The following is a 19878-nucleotide window of genomic DNA, read 5'->3' as shown; positions in this document are numbered from 1 at the left end:
TGACAATAAGTCTTGTATAAAAATGATAAGAAGACTTTTGGACCTTTTTCTCTATTCCTCGGATAATGGCTGATCCTGTACTTTTAAGTTAATTTTCTTGTCAAATTTTACCACACCTTCTTATTTCCTTTCTAGTTGATATATGGAGAGAGCAATGTTTACTGAGCAAAACTTGTGGTATCTCGGAGCACAAGGGAAATTGGAGACTCGCGGTTTGGTGGTAGCTGGAATCTCTCGGCACAGGGGATCATTGATCGTGGATTGGAAATAGACCATGAGACAGTTATTATTTTAATCTATTAGGAAAGGGGGCCTGGAACAATACTATCAAAACAATTAAAGTAAAATATAAGTTAAATTATGTTAACACGAGAAAGTCTACAGGTGTTGGACATCCAAAGCACCATACACAAAATGCTGGAGGAACTCAACAGGTCAGGCAACATCTATGGAAATGCATAAGAAGTCCATGTTTCGGGCCAAGAACCTTTTTTTCAGAACTCAAGATGGAGGCCTCCTGAACAAAGGTTTCAGCCTGATATATCGACTGTTTACTCATTTTCATAACAGTTGCCTGACTTGCTGAGTTCCTCCAGCATTTTGTGTAAATTATATGAATAACAGGTATGATTATGTTCAATATCCACAGTGATGTCCTGTTAAGATGACCATAATCTTCATAATTTTAACAGGTTCCATTACTTACAATATTTAAATTTCAAGCATTAATTTATGATCATTTGGAAGCCAATCTGAAACTTGGGACTTGGAGTAACTGAGTCATACAGCACAAAACCAGATCCTTCTGCCCAACTAGTGAATGCCAACCACCATTCCTATCCAAGTTAATCCCTTTCACCTGTGCTTGGCCCATATACGAAATACAAAGTAAATCTATTATCAAAAGTACATATGTCACCATATACAACCCTGAGATTCATTTTCTTGTGAGCATACACAGTAAATCCAAAAAGCACAATAGAATCAATGAAAGACCATAACACCAAGACCAACAATCAATGTGCAAAAGGCAACAAATTGCAAATACAAAAGAGGTATAATAAATAATTTTTAAAAAGCAATATATATCAAGAGTATGAGATAAGAGTGCTTGAAAGTGAGTCCGTAGATTGTGGAAACAGTTCAGTGATGGGACAAGGGGATGGGGGATTTTGGGATCTGAGAGTTTTGTTTCTTTTCTTTTTCATGCTGTGGCTGTGGGGGACTTAATGTCTTTTTTTTCCCCATCAACTCCCATGGTCTTTCTGTAATTCATGGCTATCTGGAGAAGACAAATATCAGAGTTGTATTGCACATGCATACTTTGACAATAAAATTAACCTTTACACCTTTTGAGTGAAATTATCCCCTTTGGTTCAAGACCCTGGAGGTTGAAGGGTAATAACTGTTCCTGAACCTGATGGTATAAATCCTGAGGCTCCTGCACCTTTTTCTTGATGGCAGCAGTAAGAAGAGGGCATGGCCTGGATTGTAGAGGGTCTTGATGATGGATGCTGCTTTCCTGCAACAGTGCTCTGTGTAGATGTGCTCAATGATGGAGAAGGCTTTACCTGTGATGGACTGTGCCATCTCTGTCTGAAGTTATCCAATCGATTTCAGACCAATGACTGTTTCTTAAATGTTATTGACGTATTTGCCACAGCCATTTCCTCTGGAATTCCAAACACTGACTACGATCTAGGTGGGGAACAAGAATTGGTCTTCTCATCTTAAACCTGTTCTCTAGGTCACAATTTCCACAACCATGGGAAAAACATTATGTGGCTTGATGCTACTTATGTCCTTCATGATTTTATAGACTATCAAATCATTCCTCATTCCCCCATGTTCTAGTGAAGGTAGTCCCAACCTGCTCAACTTCTCTCCATAACTTGGCTCTTTAAGTCTCAGCAATATCCTCTTAAAATTTCCTCTACATCATTCCCAGGTTAATGGTATCTCTCATATAGCAGGGTGACCAAAACTGAATGCAATAATATTGATTGGCACCTGATTAGATCCAAGGGTTTAGATGGGGCAGAATTTATTAAGTGTGTCCAGGATGGATTCCTGTCACAGTATGTGGATAGACCGACCGGGGGAATGCCATACTAGATCTAGTACTAGGTAATGAACCGGGTCAGGTCACAGATCTCTCAGTGGGTGAGCATCTGGGGGACAGTGACCACCGCTCCCTGGCCTTTATAATTATCATGGAAAAGGATAGAATCAAAGAGGACAGGAAAATTTTTAATTGGGGAAAGGCAAATTATGAGGCTATAAGGCTAGAACTTGCGGGTGTGAATTGGGATGATGTTTTTGCAGGGAAATGTACTATGGACATGTGGTCGACATTTAGAGATATCTTGCGGGATGTAAGGGATAAATTTGTCCCGGTGAGGAAGATAAAGAATGGTAGGGTGAAGGAACCATGGGTGACAAGTGAGGTGGAAAATCTAGTCAGGTGGAAGAAGGCAGCATACATGAGGTTTAGGAATCAGGGATCAGATGGGTCTATTGAGGAATATAGGGAAGCAAGAAAGCTTAAGAAGGGGCTGAGAAGAGCAAGAAGGGGGCGTGAGAAGGCCTTGACAAGTAGGGTAAAGGAAAACCCCAAGACGTTCTTCAATTATGTGAAGAAAAAAAGGATGACAGGAGTGAAGGTAGGACTGATTAGAGATAAAGGTGGGAAGGTGTGCCTGGAGGCTGTGGAAGTGAGCGAGGTCCTCAATGAATACTTCTCTTCGGTATTCACCAATGAGAGGGAACTTGATGATGGTGAGGACAATATGAGTGAGGTTGATGTTCTGGAGCATGTTGATATTAAGGGAGAGGAGGTGTTGGAGTTGTTAAAATACATTAGGACAGATAAGTCCCCGGGGCCTGGCGGAATGTTCCCCAGGCTGCTCCACGAGGCGAGAGAAGAGATTGCTGAGCCTCTGGCTACGATCTTTATGTCTTCGTTGTCCACGGGAATGGTACCGGAGGATTGGGGGGAGGCGAATGTTGTTCCCTTGTTCAAAAAAGGTAGTAGGGATAGTTCGGGTAATTGTAGACCAGTGAGCCTTACGTCTGTAGTGGGAAAGCCGTTGGAAAAGATTCATAGAGATAGGATCTATGGGTATTTAGAGAATCATGGTCTGATCAGGGACAGTCAGCATGGCTTTGTGAAGGGCAGATCGTGTCTAACAAGCCTGATAGAGTTCTTTGAGGAGGTGACCAGGCATATAGATGAGGGTAGTGCAGTGGATGTGATCTATATGGATTTTAGTAAGGCATTTGACAAGGTTGCACACAGTAGGCTTATTCAGAAAGTTAGAAGGCATGGGATCCAGGGAAGTTTGGCCAGGTGGATTCAGAATTGGCTTGCCTGCAGAAGGCAGAGGGTGATGGTGGAGGGAGTACATTCAGATTGGAGGATTGTAACCAGTGGTGTCCCACAAGGATCTGTTTTGGGACCTCTACTTTTTGTGATTTTTATTAACGACCTGGATGTGGGTGTAGAAGGGTGGGTTGGCAAGTTTGCAGACGACACAAAGGTTGGTGGTGTTATAGATAGTGTAAAGGATTGTCAAAGATTGCAGAGAGACATTGATAGGATGCAGAAGTGGGCTGAGAAGTGGCAGATGGAGTTCAACCCGGAGAAGTGTGAGGTGGTACACTTTGGAAGGACAAACTCCAAGGCAGAGTACAAAGTAAATGGCAGGATACTTGGTAGTGTGGAGGAGCAGAGGGATCTCAGGGTACATGTCCACAGATCCCTGAAAGTTGCCTCACAGGTGGATAGGGTAGTTAAGAAAGCTTATGGGGTGTGAGCTTTCATAAGTCGAGGGATAGAGTTTAAGAGTCACAAGGTAATGATGCAGCTCTATAAAACTCTGGTTAGGCCACACTTGGAGTACTGTGTCCAGTTCTGGTCACCTCACTATAGGAAGGATGTGGAAGCATTGGAAAGGGTACGGAGGAGATTTACCAGGATGCTGCCTGGTTTAGAGGGTATGCATTATGACCAGAGATTAAGGGAGCTAGGGCTTTACTCTTTGGAGAGAAGGAGGATGAGAGGAGACATGATAGAGGTGTACAAGATAATAAGAGGAATAGATAGAGTGGATAGCCAGCGCCTCTTCCCCAGGACACCACTGCTCAATACAAGAGGACATGGCTTTAAGGTAAGGGGTGGGAAGTTCCAGGGGGATATTGGAGGAAGGTTTTTTACTCAGAGAGTGGTTGGTGCGTGGAATGCACTGCCTGAGTCAGTGGTGGAGGCAGATACACTACTGAAGTTTAAGAGACTGCTAGACAGGTATATGGAGGAATCTAAGGTGGGGGCTTATATGGGAGGCAGGGTTTGAGGGTCGGCACAACATTGTGGGTCGAAGGGCCTGTACTGTGCTGTATTATTCTATGTTCTATAATATTTCAAATGCAACCTCATAAACACCTCAAAAATTGCAATGCAACATCCCAACTTCAGGACTCAGTGTCCTGACTGATAAAGGTCAGCATGCCAAGAGCCATCTTCACCACCCTGTTGTACCTGTGACTCAACTTTCAGGGAAAAATGTACTTGTACTATTAGATCCCTTTGTTCTACAGCACGTCCCAAGACCCCGATTTGTCTTCCTAAATTGCAACAAATTAAACTCCATTTACTATTCCATAAGACACAGGAGCAGAATTAGGCCATTCAGACCATCAAGGCTGCTCTGCCATTCCATCACGGCTGATAATTATCCCTCTAAACAACATTCTCCAGCCTTCTCCTCGTAACCTTTAACACCCTGAGTAATCATGAATCTATTTTAAATTACTCAATGACTTTGTCTCCACAGTCATCTGTGGCAATGAATTCCACAGATTTACTACCCACCAGTTAAAGAAGTTCCTCCTGATCTCTGCTTGAAATGTTCATTCCTCTATTCTGAGGCTATGTCCTCTAGTCCTAGACTCTCCCACTACAGGAAACATCTTCACATCGATTCCATCAAGGTTGTTCAATATTCAATAGAATTTAATGAGATCTCCCTCTTCTAAACTCCAGCAAGAACAGGCCAGGAGACATCAAAAGCCCCTCATACATTAACCTTTTCATTCCTGGAATTATTCTCTGGACCCTATCCAGTGGCAGCACATCTTTTCTTAGATAAAACTGATCACAATACTCCAAGAAAGGCGTTACCAGTGCCTTATAAAGTTTCAGCATTACATCTTTGCTCTTATATTCTAGTCTTCTCAAAATGAATGCTAACATTGCATTTGCCTTCCTTACCCCTGACTCAACTTGCAAGTTAAACTAGGGAATCCTGCACAAGGATTCCTAAATCCCTCTGCACCTCTAACTTTTCAATGGGCCATTTAGAAAATATTCTTCGTCTTCGTGGGACTAGGAGAGAGTAAGAGTTTGACATGGACTAGAAGGGCTGAGATGGCCTGTTTCCATGCTTAATTGTTATATGGTTATTCCTTCCACCAAACTGCATGATCATACACTTCTGTACACTATATTCCATCTGAGATTCTTTGTTGTCCCTCCTCCCAATCTGTTGAAATCCTTCTCCCAATCTGTCGAACTTCCTGCTTCTTCAACACTACCTGCCACTGCACCTATTTTTGCATTGTCCACAAATTTGTTCATAATTCCATCATCCAAATCACTGAAATAAAACGTGAGAAGAAGTGGTCCCAACACCGATCCCTGTGGAACATCACTAGTCACAGCAGCCAATCAGAAAAGGCTCCCTTTATTCCCACCTGCCAATCAGGCAATCCTCTATCCATGCTGGTATCTTTCCTAAAATACCATGGGTTCTTATCTTGTTCAATTGCCTCATATGTGGCTGAAGTCAAGGTATACTACATCCACTGACTCTTTGTCTATCCTGCTTGCTATTTCCTCAAAGAAATCCAACTACCCTGAAACCTCATCCTTAATAATGGACTTCAGCATTTCCTAACCACTGCGATCAGGCTAACTGGCCTATAATTTCCTTTCTTCTGCCTCCTTAGATACAGAAAACCTTCTTAAAGATTGGAGTGACATTTGCATTTTTGCATTCCTTGGGAACCATTCCAGAATCTAGTGATTCTTGAAAGATCATTGCCAATGTCCTTTCAATCTCTTCAGTTACCTCTTTCAGAACAGTGGGTGTAGTCCATCTGCTCCAGGTGACATACCTACCTTCATATCTTTCAGCTTCCCATTTCTGCCATTTCTTTGTCCCCATTACTACCTCTACAGCTTAAAATTTCCAGTGGTCTGATATCCACTCTTGCTTTTCTTTTGCTCTTTGTATATCTGAAATAAAACTTCAGATATCCTGTTTTATATTATTGATTAGCTTACCTTGATATTACCTCTATTGTCTCCTTATGGCATTTTTGGTTGCCTTCTGTTTGTTTGTAAGAGCTTCCTATTTATCTAGCTTCCTACTAATTTTCACTATATGCAGTCTTTGACTTCCCTCGTCAGCCATGGTTGCATTATCCTCCCTTTAGAATACTACTTCAACTTTGGGATGTATCTATTTTGCAACTTGTCCATAGAACCTAACTCCATTTTTGTTCTGCTCTCATCGCTGCTAGTGTCCCCTTCCAATTAGCTTAGGCCAGCTCCTCTCTCATGGCTCTGTAATTCCCTTTACTCCACTGTAATACTGATACATTTGATGTTAGCTTCTCCCTCTCAAACTTCAGGGTGAATTCAATCATTTTATGATCACTACCTCATCAGGGTTCCTTTACCTTAAGCTCCCTACCCCACATTCTGGCTTCTGTTCAGAGGGGTGTATAAAATTCCCATGAAGATCTTTTTACCCTTGCAGTTTCTTAACTCTGCTCTCAAGGATTCTAAATCTTCCAATCGTATGAAACCTCTTTCAAGGGATTTGATTTCCTTTTTTTTTTAAACCAACCCCTCTGACTTCCTGTCTGTCCTTTTAATACAATATGTACCTTCCCCAGATGTGATCCCAATGATCTAAAAATCTGAAACCCTGCCCCCTGCATCAGTTCCTCAGCCACCTATTCATCTGTACTATCATGCTATTCCTGCTCTGACTAGCTTGTGGCACTGGGAGACATCCAGAGATTACCACCTTGGAGGTTCTGCTTTTCAGCCTCTCTCCTAATTCCCTGTACTCACTGCACAGGACCTCGTCCCCCTTTCTAGCTATGTCATTGACGTCAATATGCAGCATGACCTCTGACTGCTCAATCTCCCACTTGACAATATTCTCTGAGACGTCCTGGACCCCAGCTGCTGGACAATCGGTTTACTGATCTATAGTTCCCAGGTTTCTCTTTGCAGCTTTTCTTAAATAAAATTACAATGTTACCCACCCTCCTGTGTTTCACCACTTGTTAACGATGCCTATTTCTCAGCCAGTGCTCCCACAATTCCTTCTCTTATTTCCCACGGTGTACTTGGATGTACCTGATCAGGCCCTGCAGATTTATTTATTTTCATATGCTTCAAGGCATCCAGTACCTCCACCACTGTAATGCAGCCTACCCCAAGACATCTTGGAGTATCAGAGAAAACCTACAGCACAATACTGCTGTGCAGATTGACTCTGTGGTTAAGAAGGCATACGGTGTGTTGGCCTTCATCAATCGTGGGACTGAGTTAAAGAGCCGAGAGGTAATGTTGCAGCTATATAGGACCCTGGTCAGACCACACTTGGAGTACTGTGCTCAATCTGGTTGCCTCACTACAGAAAGGACGTGGAAACCATAGAAGGAGTGCAGAGGAGATTTACAAGGATGTTGCCTGGATTGGGGTGCATGCCCTATGAGAATAGGTTTAGTGAACTTGGCCTTTTCTCCTTGGCATGACGTAGGAGGAGAGGTGACCTGATAGAGATGTATAAAATGATGAGCGGTATTGATTGTGTGGATAGAAACATAGAAACATAGAAAATAGGTGCAGGAGTAGGCCATTCGGCCCTTCGAGCCTGCACCGCCATTTATTATGATCATGGCTGATCATCCAACTCAGAACACCGCCCCAGCCTTCCCTCCATACCCCCTGACCCCCATAGCCACAAGGGCCATATCTAACTCCCTCTTAAATATAGCCAATGAACTGGCCTCAACTGTTTCCTGTGGCAGAGAATTCCACAGATTCACCACTCTCTGTGTGAAGAAGTTTTTCCTAATCTCGGTCCTAAAAGGCTTCCCCTCTATCCTCAGACTGTGACCCCTCGTTCTGGACTTCCCCAACATTGGGAACAATCTTCCTGCATCTAGCCTGTCCAATCCCTTTAGGATCTTATACGTTTCAATCAGATCCCCCCTCAATCTTCTAAATTCCAACGAGTACAAGCCCAGTTCATCCAGTCTTTCTTCATATGAAAGTCCTGCCATCCCAGGAATCAATCTGGTGAACCTTCTTTGTACTCCCTCTATGGCAAGGATGCCTTTCCTCAGATTAGGGGACCAAAACTGCACACAATACTCCAGGTGTGGTCTCACCAAGGCCTTGTACAACTGCAGTAGTACCTCCCTGCTCCTGTACTCAAATCCTCTCGCTATAAATGCCAGCATACCATTCGCCTTTTTCACCGCCTGCTGTACCTGCATGCCCACTTTCAATGACTGGTGTATAATGACACCCAGGTCTCGTTGCACCTCCCCTTTTCCTAATCGGCCACCATTCAGATAATAATCTGTTTTCCTATCTTTGCCACCAAAGTGGATAACTTCACATTTATCCACATTAAATTGCATCTGCCATGAATTTGCCCACTCACCCAACCTACCCAAGTCACCCTGCATCCTCTTAGCATCCTCCTCACAGCTAACACTGCCACCCAGCTTCGTGTCATCCGCAAACTTGGAGATGCTGCATTTAATTCCCTCATCCAAGTCATTAATATATATTGTAAACAACTGGGGTCCCAGCACTGAGCCTTGCGGTACCCCACTAGTCACCGCCTGCCATTCTGAAAAGGTCCTGTTTATTCCCACTCTTTGCTTCCTGTCTGCTAACCAATTGTCTATCCATATCAATACCTTACCCCCAATACCGTGTGCTTTAAGTTTGCACACTAATCTCCTGTGTGGGACCTTGTCAAAAGCTTTCTGAAAATCCAAATATACCACATCCACTGGTTCTCCCCTATCCACTCTACTAGTTACATCCTCAAAAAATTCTATGAGATTCGTCAGACATGATTTTCCTTTCACAAATCCATGCTGACTTTGTCCGATCATTTCAGAGGCTTTTTCCCAGGGCTGAAATGGCTAACACAAGAGGGCACAGTTTTAAGGTGCTTGGAAGCAGGTACAGAGGAGATGTCAAGGGCAAGCTTTTTACGCAAAGAGTGGTGAGATCGTGGAATGGGCTGCCGGCAACAGTGGTAGAGGCGGATACGATAGGGTCTTTTAAGAGACTCCTGGATGGGTACATGGAGCTTAGAAAAATAGAGGGCTATGGCTAATTCTGGGTAATTTCTAAAATAAGTATACAGTATGTTCAGCACAGCACTGTGGGCCGAAGGGCCTATATTGTGCTGTAGGTTTTCCCTATGTTTTCTATCTCTTATAAAACTATCTCAAGCTCCGAAGTCTTCATGTCCTTCTTCATGGTAACAGCAAAGATGACATATTGATTGTCTGTCTTTCCCACATTCTGAAGCTCCGCTCTAAGCTCCAGCTTGACTACGAGAGGCCCCGTTCTCTCTATTCTCTTTTTCCCTAATCTCTTTTTCTCTTAATATACTATTAAAGGCCTTTTGGGTTCTCCTTAATCATCTCTTCTGAAGCTGTCTCATGCCTCCCTTTCTGCCCTTTAGATTTCTGCAAATACAGGCCCGCATCCCCTGTACTTGAGGGATTCACCCAGATGCTTGACCTGACCCTTCCACTTACAAGTGCATCAATATCCCTGCTCACCTAGTCTTTCCCACTTTTGCCAGCCCTTCCTTCATTCTAACAAATCTTGAAATCTCAATCACACTTTTAAAAGCTTCCCACTTGCCAGATATCACACCACTTTTGCAAGTTCCTGTCCAGTTAGTTACTGCGTGTAATACACTTGTGTTTAGGGCAGCAACAAAGGTTCTCCATCTCTGTCTGTCATAGAACATAGAATAGTACAGCACAGTACAGGCCCTTTGGCCCACAATGTTGTGCCGACCCTCAAACCCTGCCTCCCATATAAGCCCCCACCTTAGATTCCTCCATATACCTGTCTAGTAGTCTCTTAAACTTCACTAGTGTATCTGCCTCCACCACTGACTCAGGCAGTGCATTCCACGCACCAACCACGCTCTGAGTAAAAAAAACCTTCCTCTAATATCCCCCTGGAACTTCCCACCCCTTACCTTAAAGCCTTGTCCTCTTGTATTGAGCAGTGGTGCCCTGGGGAAGAGGCGCTGGCTATCCACTCTATCTATTCCTCTTATTATCTTGTACACCTCTATCATGTCTCCTCTCATCCTCCTCCTCTCCAAAGAGTAAAGCCCTAGCTCCCTTAATCTCTGATCATAATGCATACTTTCTAAACCAGGCAGCATCCTGGTAAATCTCCTCCGTACCCTTTCCAATGCTTCCACATCCTTCCTATAGTGAGGTGACCAGAACTGGACACAGTACTCCAAGTGTGGCCTAACCAGAGTTTTATAGAGCTGCATCATTACATCGCGACTCTTAAACTCTATCTCTTGACTTATGAAAGCTCACACCCCATAAGCTTTCTTAACTACCCTATCTACCTGTGAGGCAACTTTCAGGGATCTGTGGACATGTACCCTGAGATCCCTCTGCTCCTCCACACTACCAAGTATCCTGCCATTTACTTTGTACTCTGCCTTGGAGTTTGTCCTTCCAAAGTGTACCATCTCACACTTCTCCGGGTTGAACTCCACCTGCCACTTCTCAGCCCACTTCTGCATCCTATCAATGTCTCTCTGCAATCTTTGACAATCCTCTACACTATCTACAACACCACCAACCTTTGTGTCATCTGCAAACTTGCCAACCCACCCTTCTACCCCCACATCCAGGTCGCTAATAAAAATCACGAAAAGTAGAGGTCCCAGAACAGATCCTTGTGGGACACCACTAGTCACAATCCTCCAATCTGAATGTACTCCCTCCACCACCACCCTCTGCCTTTTGCAGGCAAGCCAATTCTGAATCCACCTGGCCAAACTTCCCTGGATCCCATGCCTTCTAACTTTCTGAATAAGCCTACCATGTGGAACCTTGTCAAATGCCTTACTAAAATCCATATAGATCACATCCACTGCACTACCCTCATCTATATGCCTGCTCACCTCCTCAAACTCTATCAGGCTTGTTAGACACGATCTGCCCTTCACAAAGCCATGCTGACTGTCCCTGATCAGACCATGATTCTCTAAATGCCTTTAGATCCTATCTCTAAGAATCTTTTCCACCAGCTTTCCCACCACAGACGTAAGGCTCACTGGTCTATAATTACCCGGACTATCCCTACTACCTTTTTTGAACAAGGGAACAACATTTGCCTCCCTCCAATCCTCCGGTACCATTCCCGTGGACAACGAGGACATAAAGATCCTAGCCAGAGGCTCAACAATCTCTTCTCTCGCCTCGTGGAGCAGCCTGGGGAATATTCCGTCAGGCCCCGGGGACTTATCTGTCCTAATGTATTTTAATAACTCCAACACCTCCTCTCTCTTAATATCAGCATGCTCCAGAACATCAACCTCACTCATATTGTCCTCACTGTCCTTGGTTATCTTCCCCATTATGGCATAAGTGTGGTTCAAACTCTTTATTTCTGCCTTTATGGTACATTATCAAGTTTTCTTCGGTCTCCGGTGTTTCCTCCACCCTTCAGGGGTCCAATAAACAGCTATCTTAATGACGTACTTGGCCTCTCTTCTCCTCATGTCCAACGTATTTCCAACGTTTCCACATGATGAGAAAACGTCTGTGTAATGCAGGCAAAATTTGCCCTGCACTGGTTTAGAACTTCAACTTGTGGACAAGAGCTGTTATGACCCTTTACAAACTAATAGTCACTGTTGTGCTTTGGTAACTCCAGAAACTAATCAAAAGAAAAACACAAGTGTCGGGAGACAGATCTACTTTAATTTTGATCAGATGGTGTGATGACATATGCCTTTCACGTACTACCTACATGTAACCCATAATGAATTATGGAAACAAAGAATGTTTAATCAAACAATATGTTCACAATATTACTCTTATTACTGAAATACTGAACACATTACACTCCTCTTGAATTAGCTATCAAGTCCAGCTCAATATAGAATGCACCTCAACTCAAACATGTAACTTATTGTTCTCTAGCAATCATGAAGAATACTGAGGAAAAGTCTGAGGCATATATAGCTAAGGTGCTTAAGATTTTTGTACAGTACTGTATAGTACAATCCCAACAAGGTGATCAAACCCTTCTTATTTCACAGCTCCAGGCAGAAAAATTCACTGGATGATCCCTCTGGAATTTTACCTTGGACAACTGCAGTGACTTTCTCCTTAATTAGATTAGATTAGGTTCATCTTTATTGTCATTGTGCAGAGTACAGATACAAAGCCAATGAAATGCAGTTAGCATCTGACCAGAAATGCAAAGAATAGTGTTATTTACAAAATAACTGTGAATAAAAAGTAAGTGCTACAGCACACAAATATAAAAGAACTGAGACAGTACAATATGGGTACAATACTGCTTAGTGCTGTGATTTGAGGTTCTGCAGGGTCACAGCCTCAGGGAAGAAGCTCTTCCTGTGCCTACTGGTGCGGGAGCGGAGGCTTCTGTAGTGCCTACCAGATGGGAGGAGAGTAAAAAGTCCATGGTTAAGGTGAGATGCATCCTCGATAATGCGTTTCGCCCTGCCCAGGCAACGTTTATGGTAGATGTTCTCAATGGTGAGCTATTAGGTGCCGATAATCCGCTGGGCATTTTTCACCACCTGCTGGAGTGCTTTGCGGTCCGATACAGGACAATTGCTATACTGCACTGGGATGTAGTTGGTGAGTATGCTCTCAATGGTACAGAGGTAAAAGTCCGTCAGTATCCTGGGCAGAAATGTAACTCCCTTCCTTTCACTTCTACCTAATACCTATTGTTTGTTTTCACACCTTGTGGTGCGTTGGGTGGCATTTTTTTGCCGTTTCCTTAGCATCTGTTGGTTTTTTATGAGGCCGAGTTGCTAGCTCAATGCTCAACCTAGCACAGATGGGAAGTGTGCAAGGGGCTGGCTGGATTCGAACCTGGGACCATTCTCCCCCTGACCACGTGAGTTTCCCCTGGGTGCTCCGGTTTCATCCAAAATTCCACAGACGTATGGTTAAGGTTGGTGAATTATGAGCAAGTGGAGACTGCGCCTGTCTGTTAATGGAGTAACTGCACTTTTCTGCTGCTCTTAGTTTCCTTTCTCTCCCCCTAGTTTAAACTTAGAATTTAAAAATTTTAATTGCTGATTCTTGAGGGGGAACAATATGTCTATGTCTATGAGGAGTGGGAAGAACTTGTCTGAACCTAGCGATAAAGGTAACGGGAAAGGAAAGATCTGATGAAATGCCACCATGGGCTGAAGATATGGTCCGGATACTGAATTCAATTAAAGATCAGAGTGGATCAGTTAAAAATCAACTGGAAAAGAATAGTAATGAAATGAAGTCATTTCTGGGAAAACTTAAAGACTTGGAAACTCAAGTTGTTACACACGAAGAGGAATTGAGGATAACTAAGCAAAAGTTGTCTGAAACTACAACTCGTTTGGAAAGATATCAAAATAAGATTATAGACCTGGAAACTGGAGCTCACCAGAGAAATATACGAATTGTTGGACTCCAAGAATGAGTTGAAGATGGAAATTTAACTGCTTACTTTGGTAAACATTTCCATACTTTATTTCCTACTATATTATCAAAGCCACCTACTATACAAAGAGCACACAGAGCCTTTATGTCGAAATTTAAAGATTCAGATAGACCAAGGTCTGTTTTGGTCTGTTTTCATCATTTTAAAATTAAAGATCAAATAATGCGACGGGCAAGAAAACAGAGAGTTTTTAAATTTATGGAATCTGAGCTCCGTTTTTATGAATTACGAGCAAGCTACATTGGTGCTGGAAGTGTGCCCAGCGCAATCTTTGCTCATTTCATTTGATGCAAATGATGCATTTCACTGTACATTTTGATATACATGTAACAAATAAAACTAAACGCTTAAAGTGAAAGGTTTATCCTCACTCACTGCCACACTGCTGCCCATCTTGTCCACTGACCTGACAATTATTGAATTCGATCTTGACTTTCAGTCTCCCATCTGGTTTGGATCCCTCACCACTGCCAATCTGTTTTAAACAGGCCCTAGTAGCACCAGCAAATATGCCTGCCAGATCTCCCCCCACACCCCCATCTCAGTTCCAGTGAAACCTGTCTTGTTGTACCGGCCTGCTCTGTCCTAGAAAAAATCTTATTGGTCTGATAAACTGAAACGCTGTTCCCGTTTCCCATATCCTCCTATCCTTGCCCTCACTAGCAGGTGGCACAGAGAGTAATAGAGAGATTACTACCCACGAAGTCCTATCTTTTCAACCTACCTGTATTCACTCTGCACACTACATCCCTTTTTTACCCATCTCATTCATGCCAACATGCCCAATAACTTCTGGCTGCCCTTGAGAATGTTCTATAGGTGCTGAGCACTATCCTTGAGCCTAGCACCAAGGAGGCAACATACTAGTCTTTGCACATTCCTTGCAAATTGAAATGTTTGTTGATCTTTGTTTGTATGTAGCTTTTCAGTGATTCTATTGTATTTCTTTATTCTACTGTAAATGCCTGCAAGAAAATTGATCCTAGGATAGTATATGGTGACAAAAACTGTATGGCCTTTGGTAGGTTTACTTTGAACTTTGAATTTTGAATAAATAATGTTTCAAAAATTTACATTCATTGTTTTTCAGAGACTGGAGTTAATTACCTGGCCTATAGTTGCTACAGAATAGATCTGCACCATTTGCCTTTTTAATGCATAGGAATCTTTGTAATTAAATGAGATTGCAGCCAAGTCAAGTTTCATGAGTCCCAGTTTGCAACTTGTTGTAAGAAGTGCAAATGTCTGTAAATTGATCCTATTTTAAGATCCGTTTTTATCATCAGTACTTGCATGTTGTTCTGATCTTTCCAGAAATCTGAGATCCAACTTTATTCTGCCCATGTAGAAACTAATTAGACCTAATTTCCAGCTTTCATCAATCTATTATAAACATACTGGTTATTTATTTCACTGTATGTCTGCTAAATTCCCACTAGTCTTGCATTCAGAATTTTACTTGGCTCCTCTAATATTTTGTGCCTTAATTTAATTCTGTAGTTTACCAGACCATCTTGTTTCTGGATTTCATGACATCTCCATAAGAAATGAACCAAAATAAAAGCCTGTGGAATTGTAATGAGTAATTTAACATGTGTAGCGATCGAAGTAATACTTGACAGTGCCAGCAGTTGGGGTTTTGATTCCCACCACTGTCTGTAAATACAAACAAGAGAAAATCTGCAGATGCTGGAAATCCAAAGCAACTCGCACAAAATGATTGAGGGTGTTGTGGATCGTGTGGAGGCCTGTCGGAGGTTACAGCGGGACATTGATAGGATGCAAAACTGGGCTGAGAAGTGACAGATGGAGTTCAACCCAGATAAGTGTGAGGTGGTTCATTTTCATAGGTCAAATATGATGGCAGAATATAGCATTAATGGCAAGACTCTTAGCAGTGTGGAGGATCAGAGGGAATTTGGGGTCGGAGTCCATTGAACACTCAAAGCAGCTGCGCAGGTTGGCTCTGTGGTTAAGAAGGCATACGGTGCATTGGCCTTCAATTGTGGGATTGAGATTAAGAGCCGAGAGGTAATGTTGCAGCTACATAGGACCCTGGTCAGACCCCACTTGGAGTACTGTGCTCAGTTCTGGTTGCCTCACTACAGGAATGATGTGGAAACTATAGAAAGGGTGCAAAGGAGATTTACAAGGATGTTGCCTGGATTGGGGAGCATGCCTTATGAGAATAGGTTGAGTGAACTCGGCCTTTTCTCCTTGGAGCGACGGAGGATGAGAGGTGACCTGATAGAGGTGTACAAGATGACGAGAGGCATTGATCATGTGGATAGTCAGAGGCTTTTTCCCAGGGCTGAAATGGTTACCACAAGAGGACACAGGTTTAAGGTGCTGGGGAGTAGGTACATAGAAACATAGAAAATAGGTGCAGGAGTAGGCCATTCGGCCCTTCAAGCCTGCACCGCCATTTATTATGATCATGGCTGATCATCCAACTCAGAACCCTGCCCCAGCCTTCTCTCCATACCCCCTGATCCCTGTAGCCACAAGGGTTATATCTAACTCCCTCTTAAATATAGCCAATGAACTGGCCTCAACTGTTTCCTGTGGCAGAGAATTCCACAGATTCACCACTCTCTGTGTGAAGAAGTTTTTCCTAATCTCGGTCCTAAAAGGCTTCCCCTTTATCCTCAAACTGTGACCCCTTGTTCTGGACTTCCCCAACATCGGGAACAATCTTCCTGCATCTAGCCTGTCCAATCCCTTTAGGATTTTATACGTTTCAATCAGATCCTCCCTCAATCTTCTAAATTCCAACGAGTACAAGCCTAGTTCATCCAGTCTTTCTTCATATGAAAGTCCTGCCATCCCAGGAATCAATCTGGTGAACCTTCTTTGTACTCCCTCTATGGCAAGGATGTCTTTCCTCAGATTAGGGGACCAAAACTGCACACAATACTCCAGGTGTGGTCTCACCAAGGCCTTGTACAACTGCAGTAGTACCTCTCTGCTCCTGTACTTGAATCCTCTTGCTATAAATGCCAGCATACCATTCGCCTTTTTCACCGCCTGCTGTACCTGCATGCCCACTTTCAATGACTGGTGTATAATGACACCCAGGTCTCGTTGCACCTCCCCTTTTCCTAATCGGCCACCATTCAGATAATAATCTGTTTTCCTATCTTTGCCACCAAAGTGGATAACTTCACATTTATCCACATTAAATTGCATCTGCCATGAATTTGCCCACTCACCCAACCTATCCAAGTCACTCTGCATCCTCTTAGCATCCTCCTCACAGCTAACACTGCCACCCAGCTTCGTGTCATCCGCAATCTTGGAGATGCTGCATTTAATTCCCTCATCCAAGTCATTAATATATATTGTAAACAACTGGGGTCCCAGCACTGAGCCTTGCGGTACCCCACTAGTCACTGCCTGCCATTCTGAAAAGGTCCCGTTTATTCCCACTCTTTGCTTCCTGTCTGCTAACCAATTGTCTATCCATATCAATACCTTACCCCCAATACCGTGTGCTTTAAGTTTGCACACTAATCTCCTGTGTGGGACCTTGTCAAAAACCTTTTGAAAATCCAAATATACCACATCCACTGGTTCTCCCCTATCCACTCTACTAGTTACATCCTCAAAAAATTCTATGAGATTCATCAGACATGATTTTCCTTTCACAAATCCATGCTGACTTTGTCCGATGATTTCACTGCTTTCCAAATGTGCTGTTATCACATCTTTGATAACTGACTCCAGCAGTTTCCCCACCACCGACGTTAGGCTAACCGGTCTATAATTCCCCGGTTTCTCTCTCCCTCCTTTTTTAAAAAGTGGGGTTACATTAGCCACCCTCCAATCCTCAGGAACTAGTCCAGAATCTAACAAGTTTTGAAAAATTATCACTAATGCATCCACTATTTCTTGGGCTACTTCCTTAAGCACTCTGGGATGCAGACCATCTGGCCCTGGGGATTTATCTGCCTTTAATCCCTTCAATTTACCTAACACCACTTCCCTACTAACATGTATTTCGCTCAGTTCCTCCATCTCACTGGACCCTCTGTCCCCTACTATTTCTGGAAGATTATTTATGTCCTCCTTAGTGAAGACAGAACCAAAGTAATTATTCAATTGGTCTGCCATGTCCTTGCTCCCCATAATCAATTCACCTGTTTCTGTCCGTAGGGGACCTACATTTGTCTTTACCAGTCTTTTCCTTTTTACATATCTATAAAAGCTTTTACAGTCAGTTTTTATGTTCCCTGCCAGTTTTCTCTCATAATCTTTTTTCCCCTTCCTAATTAAGCCCTTTGTCCTCCTCTGCTGAACTCTGAATTTCTCCCAGTCCTCAGGTGAGCCACTTTTTCTGGCTAATTTGTATGCTTCTTCTTTGGAATTGATACTATCCCTAATTTCTCTTGTCAGCCACGGGTGCACTACCTTCCTTGATTTATTCTTTTGCCAAACTGGGATGAACAATTGTTGTAGTTCATCCATGCAACCTTTAAATGCTTGCCATTGCATATCCACCGTCAATCCTTTAAGTGTCATTTGCCAGTCTATCTTAGCTAATTCACGTCTCATACCTTCAAAGTTACCCCTCTTTAAGTTCAGAACCTTTGTTTCTGAATTAACTATGTCACTCTCCATCTTAATGAAGAATTCCACCATATTATGGTCACTCTCACCCAAGGGGCCTCTCACGACAAGATTGCTAATTAACCCTTCCTCATTGCTCAAAACCCAGTCCAGAATAGCCTGCTCTCTAGTTGGTTCCTCGACATGTTGGTTCAAAAAACCATCCCGCATACATTCCAAGAAATCCTCTTCCTCAGCACCTTTACCAATTTGGTTCACCCAATCTACATGTAGATTGAAGTCACCCATTATAACTGCTGTTCCTTTATTGCACACATTTCTAATTTCCTGTTTAATACCATCTCCGACCTCACTACTACTGTTAGGTGGCCTGTACACAACCCCCACCAGCATTTTCTTCCCCTTAGTGTTACGCAGCTCTACCCATATCGATTCCACATCTTCCCGGCTTATGTCCTTCCTTTCTATTGCGTTAATCTCCTCTTTAACCAGCAACGCCACCCCACCTCCTTTTCTTTCATGTCTATCCCTCCTGAATATTGAATATCCCTGAACGTTGAGCTCCCATCCTTGGTCACCCTGGAGCCATGTCTCTGTGATCCCAACTATATCATAATCATTAATAACAATCTGCACAATCTGACAGAGGAGATGTCAGGGGTAAGTTTTTTATGCAGAGAGTGGTGAGTGTGTGGAATGGGCAGCTGGCGGCGGTGGTGGAGGCAGAAATGATAAGGTCTTTTAAGAGACTCCTGGATGGCTACATGGAGCTTAGAAGATAGAGGGCTATGGGTAAGCCTTAGGTAGTTCTAAGGTAAGGACATGTTCGGCACAGCTTTGTGGACTGAAGGGCCTCTATTATGCTGTAGGTTTTCTTTGTTTCTAAAATCCTGGAGGAACTCAGGTCAGACAGCATCTACGGAAAAGGGTAAGCAGTCGATGTTTTGAGCCGAGAACCTGCATCAGGACTGGAGATAAAAAAAGTCAGAGTAAGAAGGAAGGGGAGGGGTGGAAAAGCAGCACAAGGTAGGTGAAACAGGGGAAGTAAAGGGCTGGGAAGTCGACTGGAGAGTGAAAGAGATAAAGGGCTGGAGAGTGGACAGAAGGCCATGAAAGGAAGGGGAGGGGAGGAGTACCAGAGGGAGGTGATGGGCAACGTAAGAAGATAAGGTGAGAGGGGGAAATGGAAATGGTGACGAGGAGGGGAGGTCAGTTACTGGAAGTTTGAGATGCTACCTGTCCTCCAGCATTTTATGTGTACAGCCTGTAAGTAGTTTGTACATTCTCCCCCTAAACTGCATGGCCTTCCTCTAGCTGTTTGAATTTCCTCTCATGTTCTGAAGAGGAATGGGTTAGGATTAGTAAGCTGTGGGCATGCTATGTTGGAACTAGAAGCATTGTGAGACTTGTGGACTATGCTGAGGTGTGAGGGCATTCCCTGTTTAAGTTCCTTACTTGTACCGTTC

The sequence above is a fragment of the Mobula birostris genome, chromosome 2 (genome assembly GCF_030028105.1).
Source record: "Mobula birostris isolate sMobBir1 chromosome 2, sMobBir1.hap1, whole genome shotgun sequence".
Lineage (NCBI taxonomy): Eukaryota > Metazoa > Chordata > Chondrichthyes > Myliobatiformes > Myliobatidae > Mobula > Mobula birostris.
This window is presented reverse-complemented; position numbering follows the sequence as displayed.